We start from the raw sequence: 13,013 nt of genomic DNA on the forward strand, positions 1-13,013 counted from the left end.
GTCCAACTCTTTGTGACCCTATGGACTGCAGCACTCCAGGCTTCCCTGCTCCATAAGGACACACCTCTAACCACTGTTTTCCATGCATACGACCACCACTCATGTTCCAGCCAACTTTACCACATGCACAGGGCCATGCTCCCCAAAGTACGCACCAAGGGACGGCAGTTTCCTGAGACAGTCCGTGAAATAAGGATTATACCACGTTGGAAATGGTGCATATTTTACCCTGTTTAAGGTTTTCTATGCAATTCTCAACATTAAAGGTGCTGAAAAGTCTTCAGCAAATACACCCATTTTTTAAAAATTCATTTTTATTGGAATATAGTTGCTTTACCATGTTGTGTTTCTACTGTACAGCAAAACGAATCAGCCATACATATATGGAGACATATATGGGGATTTATATGGGGACATATATCCCCTCCCTTCTGGACTGTCCTTCCCATTCAGGTCACCACAGCACATTAGGTAGAATTTCCTGTTCTATACGGTATGTTCTCATTAGTTATCTATTTTTCAGATAGTATCGACAGTGTATATGTATTAAATATCAATCCTGACCTCCCAATTCTTCCCACCTCCCCTTTCCCCCTTGGTATCCATACATAAACCCATTTGGTTGTGTAACTTTATTTCTCCAATTTCTTTTGATGAGGAGACCTTTCTTGTTGTTTAGTCACTAAGTCATGTCCGACTGTTTGCGACCCGTGGCCTATAGCCTGCCAGGCTCCTCTGTCCATGGGATTTCCCAGGCAAGAATACTGGAGTGGGTTGCCATTTCCTTGTCCAGGGGATCTTTCTGACCCAGGGATTGAACCTGTGTCTCCTGCTTGGCAGGCAGATTCTTTACCACTGAGCCACCTGGGAAGCCCAGCGACCCTTTCTGGAGTAACACCCAGTACCATGCCCTGAAGCTACTGTTTCTCAGCATCACCATCCTATTCCTCAAGCTAACTGACTCAGGGGACTCAGCATCTGTTTTCTTGGCTCCTTGGCTCCAGCCTTCCCTGCTCCCCCATGCAACGCCAATAGTAAAATGCAATCCTCCTGTGGACAGAGACTCTTGAACATTTAACCATTTCCAAGGGATTGTAAGCACTGGGCAGTCAGAAACAAACACTCTGACCTGGCCCTAGAAACTGGCCCTAAGGGAACTTTCCAGCCTAAGTCTCCCAACAGCCACATGCTTCAGCTGAACTTGTCCATACCTCGGAGTTACTAGTACAATTCCACCCGTCATTTGCTTCGTTTCCACCCTTCAAAATGCTCCACACTCCTTAAGGCCCGTGCCAATATATTTTTTGTCCAGGAAGCATTCTTTGGTTAAACCCAAAGGGATCAGCTTTCTCTTCTCTGAACTCTCAAAATACTGTTAAATCCTATTTTTGTGACTCCTATCACAATTATTTTTTCACTTACCCTGTATATGATCTGTGCATAGGTTTTACCTCTACTGCTAGACAAAGGTAGCATAGGAACCGTACCTAATTCTTATTTGTATCATGCAGTGTCCACAGTAGTTGCTTTATAATTATTTATTAAATGATTACTGGCATTGAGACCTTGGAAGAAAGCAGGTACCTTCCACATCACCAAAAGACAATGTTACACTCTGAATATTTTCAGCACCACCTGTACTTCAGTGCTTTTAAATGGATTCAGGTCCACACACAACTTATATCATCAACCTCAAATCCAAATTCAATTTTGTTATGTATACAAACATTCACTCTGGTCTCAGAATAACCAAGGTTAAAATGAACAGCTATGAAACAACAGTTCCAGCCAACAGAGTGTGAAATATTTACTGCATTCTAGGGCTCTTCCAAAGACTTGAGAGACCACACAGGCATAATCCAGTTAATCTTCCTGCCTCAAGGCAGGACAGAATTTCAACACTTCTCCTGAGAGATGAAGATCTGTCTTGTTTTTAAACATTTCCAGAAAAGGAGATTCCACAACCTCCCTTTGATGGCATCTTTATAACACTTAACTTTCAATTCCAGGGTATTTTCCTTTCCTTTTGACTTAAGTCAACTCTCCTGGCTTTAAACAGCCAACAGAGGCTCCTGTCCAATTTTTAGGTACTGTTTCCCTCTAGACTCCAATGAATTCCTCTTAGTAGCTGCTACATACAGTGCAATCATAATTTATCTCCTGTATGTTAATTTTTCATACCTTCCAGAAACTTACGGGTAACAGTTTGCTATTGTGCATATAAGATTAGAAAGCTAAGATCTATATTCACAGTAATGTCACTTGAAATAAAATGAAATCCACTCCAAAACTGGGGGTCTACCCTTAACAACAATCATTCCAAATTCTGTGCCAACTTTCATTTCTAACAAACTAGTTAATAGTCTAAAGTTGGTTTTGATCATAAAAAGGAAGATGAAATTTTCATTTTAGGCACTTGCCCCCACTCCCAAATTCAGACAAATGTTAAAAGCGTTTTCTCAAAGGGCTCTGATAGTACTGGCAGACACACTTGTTCTTTGCCTGCCAAATACTGGCCTCTCCCTGAACTGAATTATGTCTCAAATTTCAAAACCTGTGATCACAAGCATTTTAGAATAGGCACGCCTCAAGCCAGTCACGGAGTATGGGTTATGATTTTACTCAACATTTATCATAAGAAAGTTAAGCCCAGAAATCTGAAGGATTTTCCTAAAAACTCAAAGCAACTGGAAAGATTTTTGCTGTCATTTTTTTCTTTAAGAAAGGCTGCCAGTGATTTCCCCACCAATCCTTCTTTGAAATTTCAGAGCACTCTTCATCGCCCACGGCACTAGTTCACATGCGGTCCTGTTCCATGGCTTAGTTCTTCTTGTGTGGGTCTCAGCTCCACTTAAAGGCAAACCTGGCGGGGGCAGGGGCTTTGTCTTAGGCTGGTGTCTGGGTCATATCTCATACAGAGCAGTCACTGTACGTAATACTTTCTCAATAAATAAACATAATACCAGGAGAAGAAGTTGAAATGCAGACAAGAACATGGAATGGACATGAGGAACTCTTAGGAAAAAGTAGAAGTTCAAACTGCAAGACAGATTTTTAAATGTTTCATTACTTTCAGATGCAGTTTTTCAGGGAACTTGTGGCCTTTAATGGTCAAATAGAGATTCGGTCACTAGATGAGTCCTCTCCGGCATCATCATTCCAGGGTTCACGAGCATAAACTAGTATGACCACATCAAGTATAATTATTTATTGTGAGAATAACTATTTGGTATGACTTACAAAAATAGTGTGTAAAAGTTTAAAATAATTTATCTAAGGTAGCATGATCATTTCCCCTGCAATCTTGTTGCTGCTAAGTCACTTCAGTCGTGTCCGATTCTGTGCGACCCCATAGACGGCAGCCCACCAGGCTCCCCCGTCCCCGGGATTCTCCAGGCAAGAACACTGGAGTGGGTTACCATTTCCTTCTCCAATGCATGAAAGTGAAAAGTGAAAGTGAAGTCGCTGAGTCGGGTCCGACTCTTCGCAACCCCATGGACTGCAGCCCACCAGGCTCCTCCATCCATGGGATTTTCCAGGCAAGAGTACTGGAGTGGGGTGCCGTTAGTACTATAAATAAACTAGTGTTCACAAACAATTATCTTTCTTTTCCTGGCTTAAAAAAATTATTTAACTTAATCACAAAGGTTTGTAACAAAAGAGGACATGGTTTTCTTAGGTCTTAAAGAAATTTTGATTTTCTCATACAGAAATCATTGACATTTCCAGTTGCCAATGGGAAGGGAGAGTTAGGGAGTTTGGGATGGTCATGTACAACTGCTATATTTAAAAGAGATAACCAACAAGGTTCTACTGTATAGCACAAGGAACTCTGCTCAATGTTATGTGGCAGCCTGGATGCGAGAGGGGTCTAGAGGAGAATGGACAGATACGCACATATGGCTGAGTCCCTTCACTGTTCACCCGAAACTATCACAAGGTGGTTAATCGACTATACCCCAAAACAAAATAAAAAGTTCAAAACAAAATCATTGACATTTCAAAAGAGATAACTAAACTATTTTCCTGAGAGCTACTCTTTGGAAACTAACCACTTCAAATAAAAAGGAAATACATCATTTTTTCTGAAGCCAGCACATTATACTAGAGAAAAATATTTATTCAAGACTTCTAACTAATTTCACTAGAATTCCTAAATCTTTATTTTACCTATTCATTATGAAGTCACTGGTATCTTGAGTATAGGAGATGGGGGACTTTTTAAGGCATACAACTGACCCCCCCAAAAAAATCAAATCTGTATAAACCAAGTATAATTTTCATATTTCACCAATGCCAATCAATATTGTTAACTTTTTTGTAAAGCAACCCACATTTTCCAAGAGCCTTCAACTAGAAAAAGAACCAAAGGTACAGATGCTCCCCAGTTGTTTTTAAAATCTGAAAACCACTGTCTTCACTGTTTTCAATGAAATGCAACTCCACCTGCTTGGAATCCCACTCCCTCCTCTTAGTTTCCAGCTTGTAAAACTCAGACCAGCATTTAATTCCCTGAAGCTTGATGGACACATTGGTCCCACCTTCAGCACACTCCTAAAAATGTTCACTTTGCATCTCTGTGAACCACTGATCATCCTGTAAAGGGATCACAAGCTGTTTTCAATAAGGCAGATGTGTTGGGTGATACACACTCTGAGGCAAACGTGCCTTAGGACGCAGAGGCAGGATGCACCGCAGAGAAACTCCACTCTTATTGAAAAGTCTCATTTCACTGGCAGGTCAGCAAAATTCAAGTTGCCATTTTAAAAAAAAGAAAAAAAGCATCTTTTATGTTCCTTGAAGAAAGAGCATCAGGGTTCTAAGAAATGTGACCTGTAATCATTTTTCTGATCCATAAATACCAAATGTAAAGGTACTTTCAACTGCATACCTCTTTCTACTTGCACACTTTCACTAATTGCACACTTTCTCCAATTATAAAACAGTTGATCCAGAAAGCATTCTGGCTAATTGCCACTGCTCGCGGTTTGAGGTACTACGGGGAACTCAGAGACACATTAGGCATGTGTTTCTGTCCTTTAGTCGCTTTTGGTCTAGTTATAGAGACAAAACAAAAGAATTCTTGAAAATTAAAAAGCATGTTTTTTTCCCAAAATAATTTTTGTACTTTTCAACTCCTCTCTAGGCAGAAAGTGATTAACCCAATACTTTTCTCAAGATAATTTAATTTTAGGGAAAGAAACACCTCCAAACATACACATCAATTTTTTGCAAAATGCATCAAAGCATACTCCCTTTCTAATTTCTCCTTATTAAATTATTTCAGCATCATCTCAAATGTCACTCCCTTATGAACCTTTCTTAAGGACACTACTTCTTCTTACTCTGAATTTCATACCTCTCTGGCCAGATTGTATGGGTTAACATGTATAAGAGAGTTCCTTTTTTCTTCTACATTACTAATTCTGAGAGGTCAAGACCTTGGTTTTCCTAATGATTTTATTGCCCACAATTCCACCAAACAAAAATACTCTGAGAATTTACTTTTTAAAGCAACTTCACAGTGAATGACCATTCACTTAAAAATGATCTCGTAAATCTGTGTTGTCACACATGACAGCTGCTTAAATAAAACAGGCCACACCAGTGAGTAGGGTAGTAGATTACCCAACAGTACTTGGTTGAAGGCTGTTCCCACTCGACTGTGAAAGTGACAAGACCAATGTCACCCTACAGACATGATCTGTGTGTTTACTGGATTCCCACTCATTTCCCAAAAGACAGGAGCAAGTTCCCCTATTCACTTACAGATTATGTCAAGAGTCAGGCATCTCTCCAGCTCTGAGATGTTCCACCAATGACCAAGAAATCTTCCGGGTGGATGAGCACAGTGGGAAGTCCAGGGGGAAAAAGGAGAAGAGAAAACATGGAAGTCTAAGAAAATCTCCCCTCTGATAACCCCTTGGCTCTCTTCACCCTCTGGCCATTCTTCAAGACCTGCCCAAAGGTCACCTCCTCCAGTGCGTCCTCAACTTCCCTCCTCTGCGCTCTTTCACTCAATAGCTTCACCTCTCAAATACACAGTCCACCGAAGTAAGCACACATTTTATACTAAATGACGGCTGTGGGCATTTAAGCAAAGTGTCTACCAATACAATGCATGGTGCACAGTAAAACTCAGTCTATGGCAGCTACTGCTATCCGTTTTGACAGTCTCTACAGACGGACTCCTCTCCCAGTTAACAGAACAGCACAGTTTCCATTTACAGAGTGTTTATTATGTAGCAGGCACCATCCTAAGCGTGTTACTTTCTCATCAAGCTTGGAGGTTTCCTCAGCCAGGGACTGTGCTAATTCATTTCTTTAATCCTTACAGGCACAGACACAGTAGATAGGTGCTCTGTATTTGCTGAGTCAAATAAAGAAAGAAAAATGAAAAGGCAAAGAAGGTTCGTACGACCATGAGAAGAGAGCTGCTATAGTTCACCAAGTTCCTCGTCAAAAGGATCAACACAAGCCTCACTGTGTACTTCCTAGCCCCCAAGTCCAGAATGAAAAGGGCTTCCCACAGAGGGAAAAAAGTCCACTCTATGTGGGCTGGCTGGGCTTTGCACGAAGGAGTGTGTCTCCCTGTGCTCACACGATCCTGCCATCCTCCTCTCTGGGTACAATTCACCCACTGTTCACATCTGCAGACTGAGCTGCTTGCTACTCACAGCTTGTTCTGACTCTGGAACTGCACCTGAGATCTCTCCACAAACCCCATTTCTCCGGTTTTATAAATATCGGCGAGCCCATGTCCTGTTGGTGGTTACTTCAACTCTGTTCATTTGAAAGAGTACAATGACTACGAGAGACGTGGTGTGCCAAATGTGTTCACGTGTCAGCACGTGAACTGGTGGAGAACTGAAGCAGACCAAAAAGAATTAAAGCCCTGCATTCATGCCATGTCGAAATGAAGATGTTTAGCGTGATCTGTTTTCCACCACTTACAATGCTGTACATGTTTAATCTTCCTCACCATACTGTGAGTTCCAGAGAGCAGGAACCACTAGTTAAATTGCCTCTTGAGCCCCACAAATTCTTCACACTGTACCTTCCACAAATGTTCTCAATTATAGGCATCTAATAAATGATATTTGAATGAATACAGTAAAAATGCCTCCTAGGAAAAAACGCAGTGGGGTAGGGCTCTGCTGCCATTCAATTCATGCAGCTGCAACACTCATGGGCTCAGATATAAAGGCAGAAATGTAAGGGGTGACAGCAGAGTGGCTGCATTTAACAGGGTAAGAGAAACAGCAAAAACCTCAGGATGGATGCTAAAAAGAAGTTCCACATTCAGCTATATGTTTGGTCTGAAACAGAAATATGATCCAAGCTACAAATGTAATTTAAATTGCGTCTGTAGGCACACTCAAAAGTCAAGAGATAAAACAATTTAAATAATGTTTTTATTTAACCTAATACACTTGTTAAAATATTTACTTTTTTCCTCATACTAAGTCTTTGATGTCTGCTGTGTATTTTTACACTCACAAAAATCTCAGTTTTGACCAGCCACATAGCACATGTTCAAATGCTGCGTGTGGCTAAGTGGCTGCTGTATTGGACAGAACAGGTCTACAACTCACCTCATTTCAGGCCACCACTCAGTTTTCAGAAATGCACAAAGTGAATGATGAAAATGATGGAGGTCACAGACTGTAAAATGAGTCTGAATGAAACTGCACTTCAGATGGCATAAGCTGTATAGAGTGATTTCTCCCTCCTTATTTCCGAGCCTTTTTCAGTAAAGTCAGGTTTTTTGGCATGGCAGTATGACTCATTAAAGGATACTGCCTCCAAAAAGTAACAATTTTATTTTGTTATGCTGTCATTTTCTCCTGTTCAAGACTTTGCCAACAAACTTATGTAATTAGAAGAGGGATTAAACACCCTTAAATTCAATAGTTCTTAACAGGGCTTGTAAATAAAAAACAGGAAGATCCCCTGGAGAAGGGCATGGCAACCCACTCCAGTATTCTTGCCTGGAGAATCCCACGGATAGAGAAGTCTGACGGGATATAGCCCATGGGGTCACACAGAGTCAGACACAACTGAGCTACTAAGACTTTCACTTTAAAGTGAGTTTAATTAGTAAGATCAAATTGTTCAATGACTCTTACACTAACTTATGGAGATCTTAAAATGATGATCATGGCTTTAAAAATGAGCAAACGGTGTAAAGAAGAATGTGATTGTAAACAAAGTGATCTTGCAGATATTTACTTTTGCTTCAGACTCTTCCTTCTTACTCTTTCCTGCTTTTTTCACTTCCATAAAACCCAAAAAACAGAAAAACCGCTTTACAAGCACATGGTGTAACAGACAGCAGCAGCAACCAGAAGGCCTAGAATTGCAGCCCAAAGCTCTCTCACTGGATGGCCTGGGCCGATCACTCCTTAAGCCTCCATCTCCTTAATCTCAGACTCTGAATGGGCTCAGTTCAGACATTTCTTCCAGCTCCAAAGTGCTCACTTGGCACATGGACAGTTCTCAACAAATACTGAAGGGTGAAGAAGAAAACAGAAAAGGGAGGAAGAATTCATTTGTTTTCCTCTGCATGTGTTTCAGTGTAGCTCCCTGGGAAAGTAAGATACTTGCGCCAGAGATGACAGAGGCATGAAAAGGAAGTGTCCGAGAACATGCCTGACGTTCTGAGGGCCGTCAGGGAGACTGGAACTGGGCTTCTAAAGGCAAAGCTCCCGTGACCGGGACATTTTCCTGGTTTCCATCAACAGAGCGTGCATAACACATATCTAGACAGAGATCTTCACACACACACACTAAGGAAAAACACACCTATCTGAAAATTCTGAAACAAAGGCTCTTTATTTTAAACCAATGAGGAGGCATAAAGCAGGTGTCTCTATGTTTGTCTAAAAGCTTATTTTTCTTTTTAAGGGAAGTAGAACATGCTCTAATAAACATTGCATGATATGCTACGGGGGAAAGGATTAAATGGTATGCGCTAGGCCCATGCTGAAATAAATGTTTCTCTACTCTGGAGGACAAATTTACAAAATGTAACACCAAAAAGAAAATCCAAATAAATAGTACAAAACAATTTACACAAGGATACATTTGTGGAAATTTCTTTATTCTACACGCACGTGCAATATGAAAAAAATGTTCAATCTTACTCTCAAGTTCAACCAGAAGAATATTTTTTCCTTGTCCTAATACAACACTAGAAAAATAACTTTTAAGAACAGAAGAAACACAATTCGACGAGAACTAGTTTAAGTGTCCGCGGTGTTGCCATGAGCAGCAGCACCACAAGGTACTTGGTTTCTCTTCTGAGTTTTCACTGGCTCTTCCCCTTCCAGTCCCGAAAACAGGATGGGTCCCTGCTCACCCCTATTTTCTCACGTCTTCTATCCTACTTAATCCTTTTTTCCTTGACCACATAATCAATAGCTCTTCCTTTACCTCCTACCTCCTTCCCATCAGGATGTACCCGACCTTTCTAGGGCAGACTACAAACTGTGAGTTACCTGCTAGGCGTCTCTCAGATGCTTTGCCATCATTTCTAATTCAATTCACTCTAAAACTGTACTCTTTCACTTTGCCTTGCACCAAACAGGTCTTTCTTCAGTTCCTGCTGAATTTTCAGTTACTCGGCTTCAAATTCCAGATCCATCTCTGCCTCCTCTTGTGGCACCGTCTTCTCCCACATGCTATCAGCATCCAAGTCCTGGATACTTCAGTTCTGCAATGTTTTGATCATTCTTCCCTTCCTCTTTTCTCATGGCACCACACCAATGCAGGCCCTCATTATCTCTCATTTTATTGAAAAAGAGGTAATGAATTTTCTTCATTCCTGGCTCATTTTATTGAATATCATCCTTTTCCCACCCACTGACCAAACCCAATTTATTTTATGCTCTGCTTTCAGATTAACCTGAAAGGGAGTTTGAATCAGGCCACTGCTTTGTTCAAAACAGAGACATGGAATGTATCGAGATGCAATCCTGGTATCAAGGTCCTCCACAGCGGGATTTGGTTTCAACCTCCTCCTTTTTTTTTTTTTTTGGCCATGTCACACAGCTTGTGGGATCTTAGTTCCCTGACCAGGGATCGAAATCATGCCCTTGGCAGTGAAAGCTCAGAGTCCTAACCAGTGGACCGTCAGAGAAGTTCCTCAACCTCCTAGATGTGTCCCCCAGGATTCCCTTCCATGGACCAGCAGTCCAACTCTATGCTATGTCAGTCTCTGAATACAGTTGATATTTTCTCCATCTCTTGGCACATCTGCCTACAACCCAATGGTCAACTATATCTGAGATGCTAATAAAAAAGTATTGTGCATTTTCAACTAAGTATATCCCTAAATATCTAATGTTTTTGAAGCTACTGTAAATGATTGGGTTCCTGTTGATTTTTATTTTCTAATTGCTCATGCTATTTTAAAGAGGTACAATTTGTATTTTGACCTTTTTCCTGCCACCCTGCCACCGGTAAGTTCTAGAAGCTTATTCAGAGATTCATTAATGTTTATCAAATATATGACCTTACTGTCTACAAAAAAATATGCTTTTGCTTCCTCCATTCTGATCTGAATTTCTTTTTCTTGCTTAATTACACTGGCTAAGAAGCCCAGTCTATGCTGAAGAGAAGTGGCTAATCCTCACCTATTTCGCATCTTGGATGGAAAGTGTCCAGTCTTTTACTGTAAATATGAGGACACCTGTGTATGTTTAATGCATGCCCATTACCATCTTGAGGAGGTTTCTGTCTACTACAATCTGCTGCAAGTTTATGACATAAACAAGTGTTGAACTTTGTCAAATGCTTTCCACATAGCTTTTTCTATTTTATTCTGTGAATATGAAGTACATCTTTTTTTTCATAATTAATAGTTTATTTTTTAAAGCAGTTTTAGGTTTACAGAAAAACTGATCAGCTAGTGCAAAGAGTTGCCATATACCCCCTCTTCACAAACATCCCCTCAGCAGTTTCTGTCATTACTAATAACTTGTATTAGTTATGCTATATTTATTATAATCAATAAACCAATATCAATACATTATTAAGAACTAAATTCCATACATCAAGGTTCACTCTTTTGAGCTATACAGTCCTATGAGTTTTGATAATTGCATAATGTCATATATCTACCTTTATAGTAGCATACAGAACAATTTCACTGCTCTAAAAATCCTGTACTTCACCTATTTATTCATCTCTCCTCTCCTCTCACTCCTCCTGGCAACCACTGATTTTGCCCCTATTTCTCTGAAGGCATCCAAGTTTGCATTAAACTTTAATTTGGATTTAAAGTGGATCTGGCATATTGTAAGTGCTGAATTAAAGACAGCTATTATTAATAGAAACAATGAAAATAGCATAGCATTCTAAGAGTACAGTTCCAAAGATAGATAAAAAGACTGCAAGACTTCTTTCCGGTATAACAGTTGGGTAGGAACAATGATAACTCAACCAAATATTCCAAGAGACACCCCCTCCTTTCTCCTAATCACACCTCTACCTTAGAATATTTTTAAGTAAAATGCGCAAAATCCTCACACATAATACAAACAGAAAATACAATAGGGAGGTGATTATTATTTACCATCATCATTAGGCATAATTTCAATAATCGTCCGAACGCAGACTACAGGAAAAGGCAGATATTCCTCAGGAAAACACAAATTAATGTCATGACAAGAAAATCCAAATTGCTGGTGAGATTTGTAAGGTCCAATGGGCACTTTCCCTCTGGGGACAGGCCACAGAAGAGGATCAGGATTACGACCCAGCCGGGCATTTGGGTCTCCTTGAGAATGGAACTAGGACAGAGTGTTTCCTCTGGCTCAGTTCAGTTCAGTTCAGTCACTCAGTCGTGTCCGACTCTGTGAGACCCTATGGACTGCAGCACGCCAGGCCTCCCTGTCCATTGCCAACTCCCAGAGTTCACTCAAACTCAAGTCCATTGAGTTGGTGATGTCATCCAACCATCTCATCCTGTCACCCGCTTCTCCTCCTGCCCTCAATCTTTCCCAGCATCAGGGTCTTTACTAAGAGTCAGTTCTTCACATCAGGTGGCCAAAGTACAGGAGTTTCAGCTTCCACATCAGTTCTTCCAACAAATATTCAGGACTGATCTTCAGGATGGACTGGTGGGATCTCCTTGCAGTCCAAGGGACTCTCAAGAGCCTTCTCCAACACCACAGTTCAAAAGCATCAATTCTTTGGCACTCAGCTTTCTTTATAGTCTAACTCTCACACCCATACATGACTATGGGAAAAAACCATAGCTTTGACTAGATGGACCTTTGTTGGCAAAGTAATGTCTCTGCTTTTCAATATGATGTCTAAGTTGGTCATACCTTTTTTCCAAGGAGCAAGCGTCTTTTAATTTCATGGCTGCAGCCACCATCTGCAGTGATTTTGGAGCCCCTCAAAATAAAATCTGTCACTGTTTCCATTGTTTCCCCACCTATTCTCTGGCTTAGTCTTTAGCAAAGTGGTTCTGTCCACCAGTGAAGGGAACACATAATTTAGCTAAACTGGAACCTTCTTTCTGCTAAACTGGTGAAGTGTCCTTCTGGTACAACAGGTTTTTCTTTTTTTTCTTCATTCATTCAACAGTCATTGTGTAGATGCTATGTAAAGGTTCAAGTATAGGTTTTTAATATCTTGCCTGGTCTTAGCTGTCAGTTCTGCAGAAGTCAGAACAGGACTTTCCATCCTGGGTCTGACAGATAGTTTCCTCTTGATTTTATATTACACTATGCACATGTTCTGTACTCCAACCCCATTAGAATGCTAGGATCTGGTCTGATTCATGCAGCACTTGGCCCCTGCCCAGAATATTTGTTAAATGAAACCAAAATGTCTTCTTTGATGCTTTTACTAATTATGCATGTCAAAATCTCATTGTCTGAATAAATAAAAGTTCATGCTTATATAGTCATCATTAAAAATATGTTTCCCATTTGCTTTCAATATTCAAAGTTTCTGCATGAAAAGACCTTATCTTAGCATCTTTTTAAAAACTTTCAGTT

At 40.5% G+C, this 13,013-nt stretch overlaps 1 protein-coding gene across 1 annotated transcript in view; it reads right to left on the bottom strand.

Annotated features, from left to right (window-relative positions):
* KIF13A (kinesin family member 13A) overlaps positions 1–13,013 on the bottom strand; it is a 203,751-nt gene that overhangs the window by 102,891 nt on the left and 87,847 nt on the right.

This window comes from Bos mutus, chromosome 23 (genome assembly GCF_027580195.1).
Source record: "Bos mutus isolate GX-2022 chromosome 23, NWIPB_WYAK_1.1, whole genome shotgun sequence".
Classification (NCBI taxonomy): Eukaryota; Metazoa; Chordata; class Mammalia; order Artiodactyla; family Bovidae; genus Bos; species Bos mutus.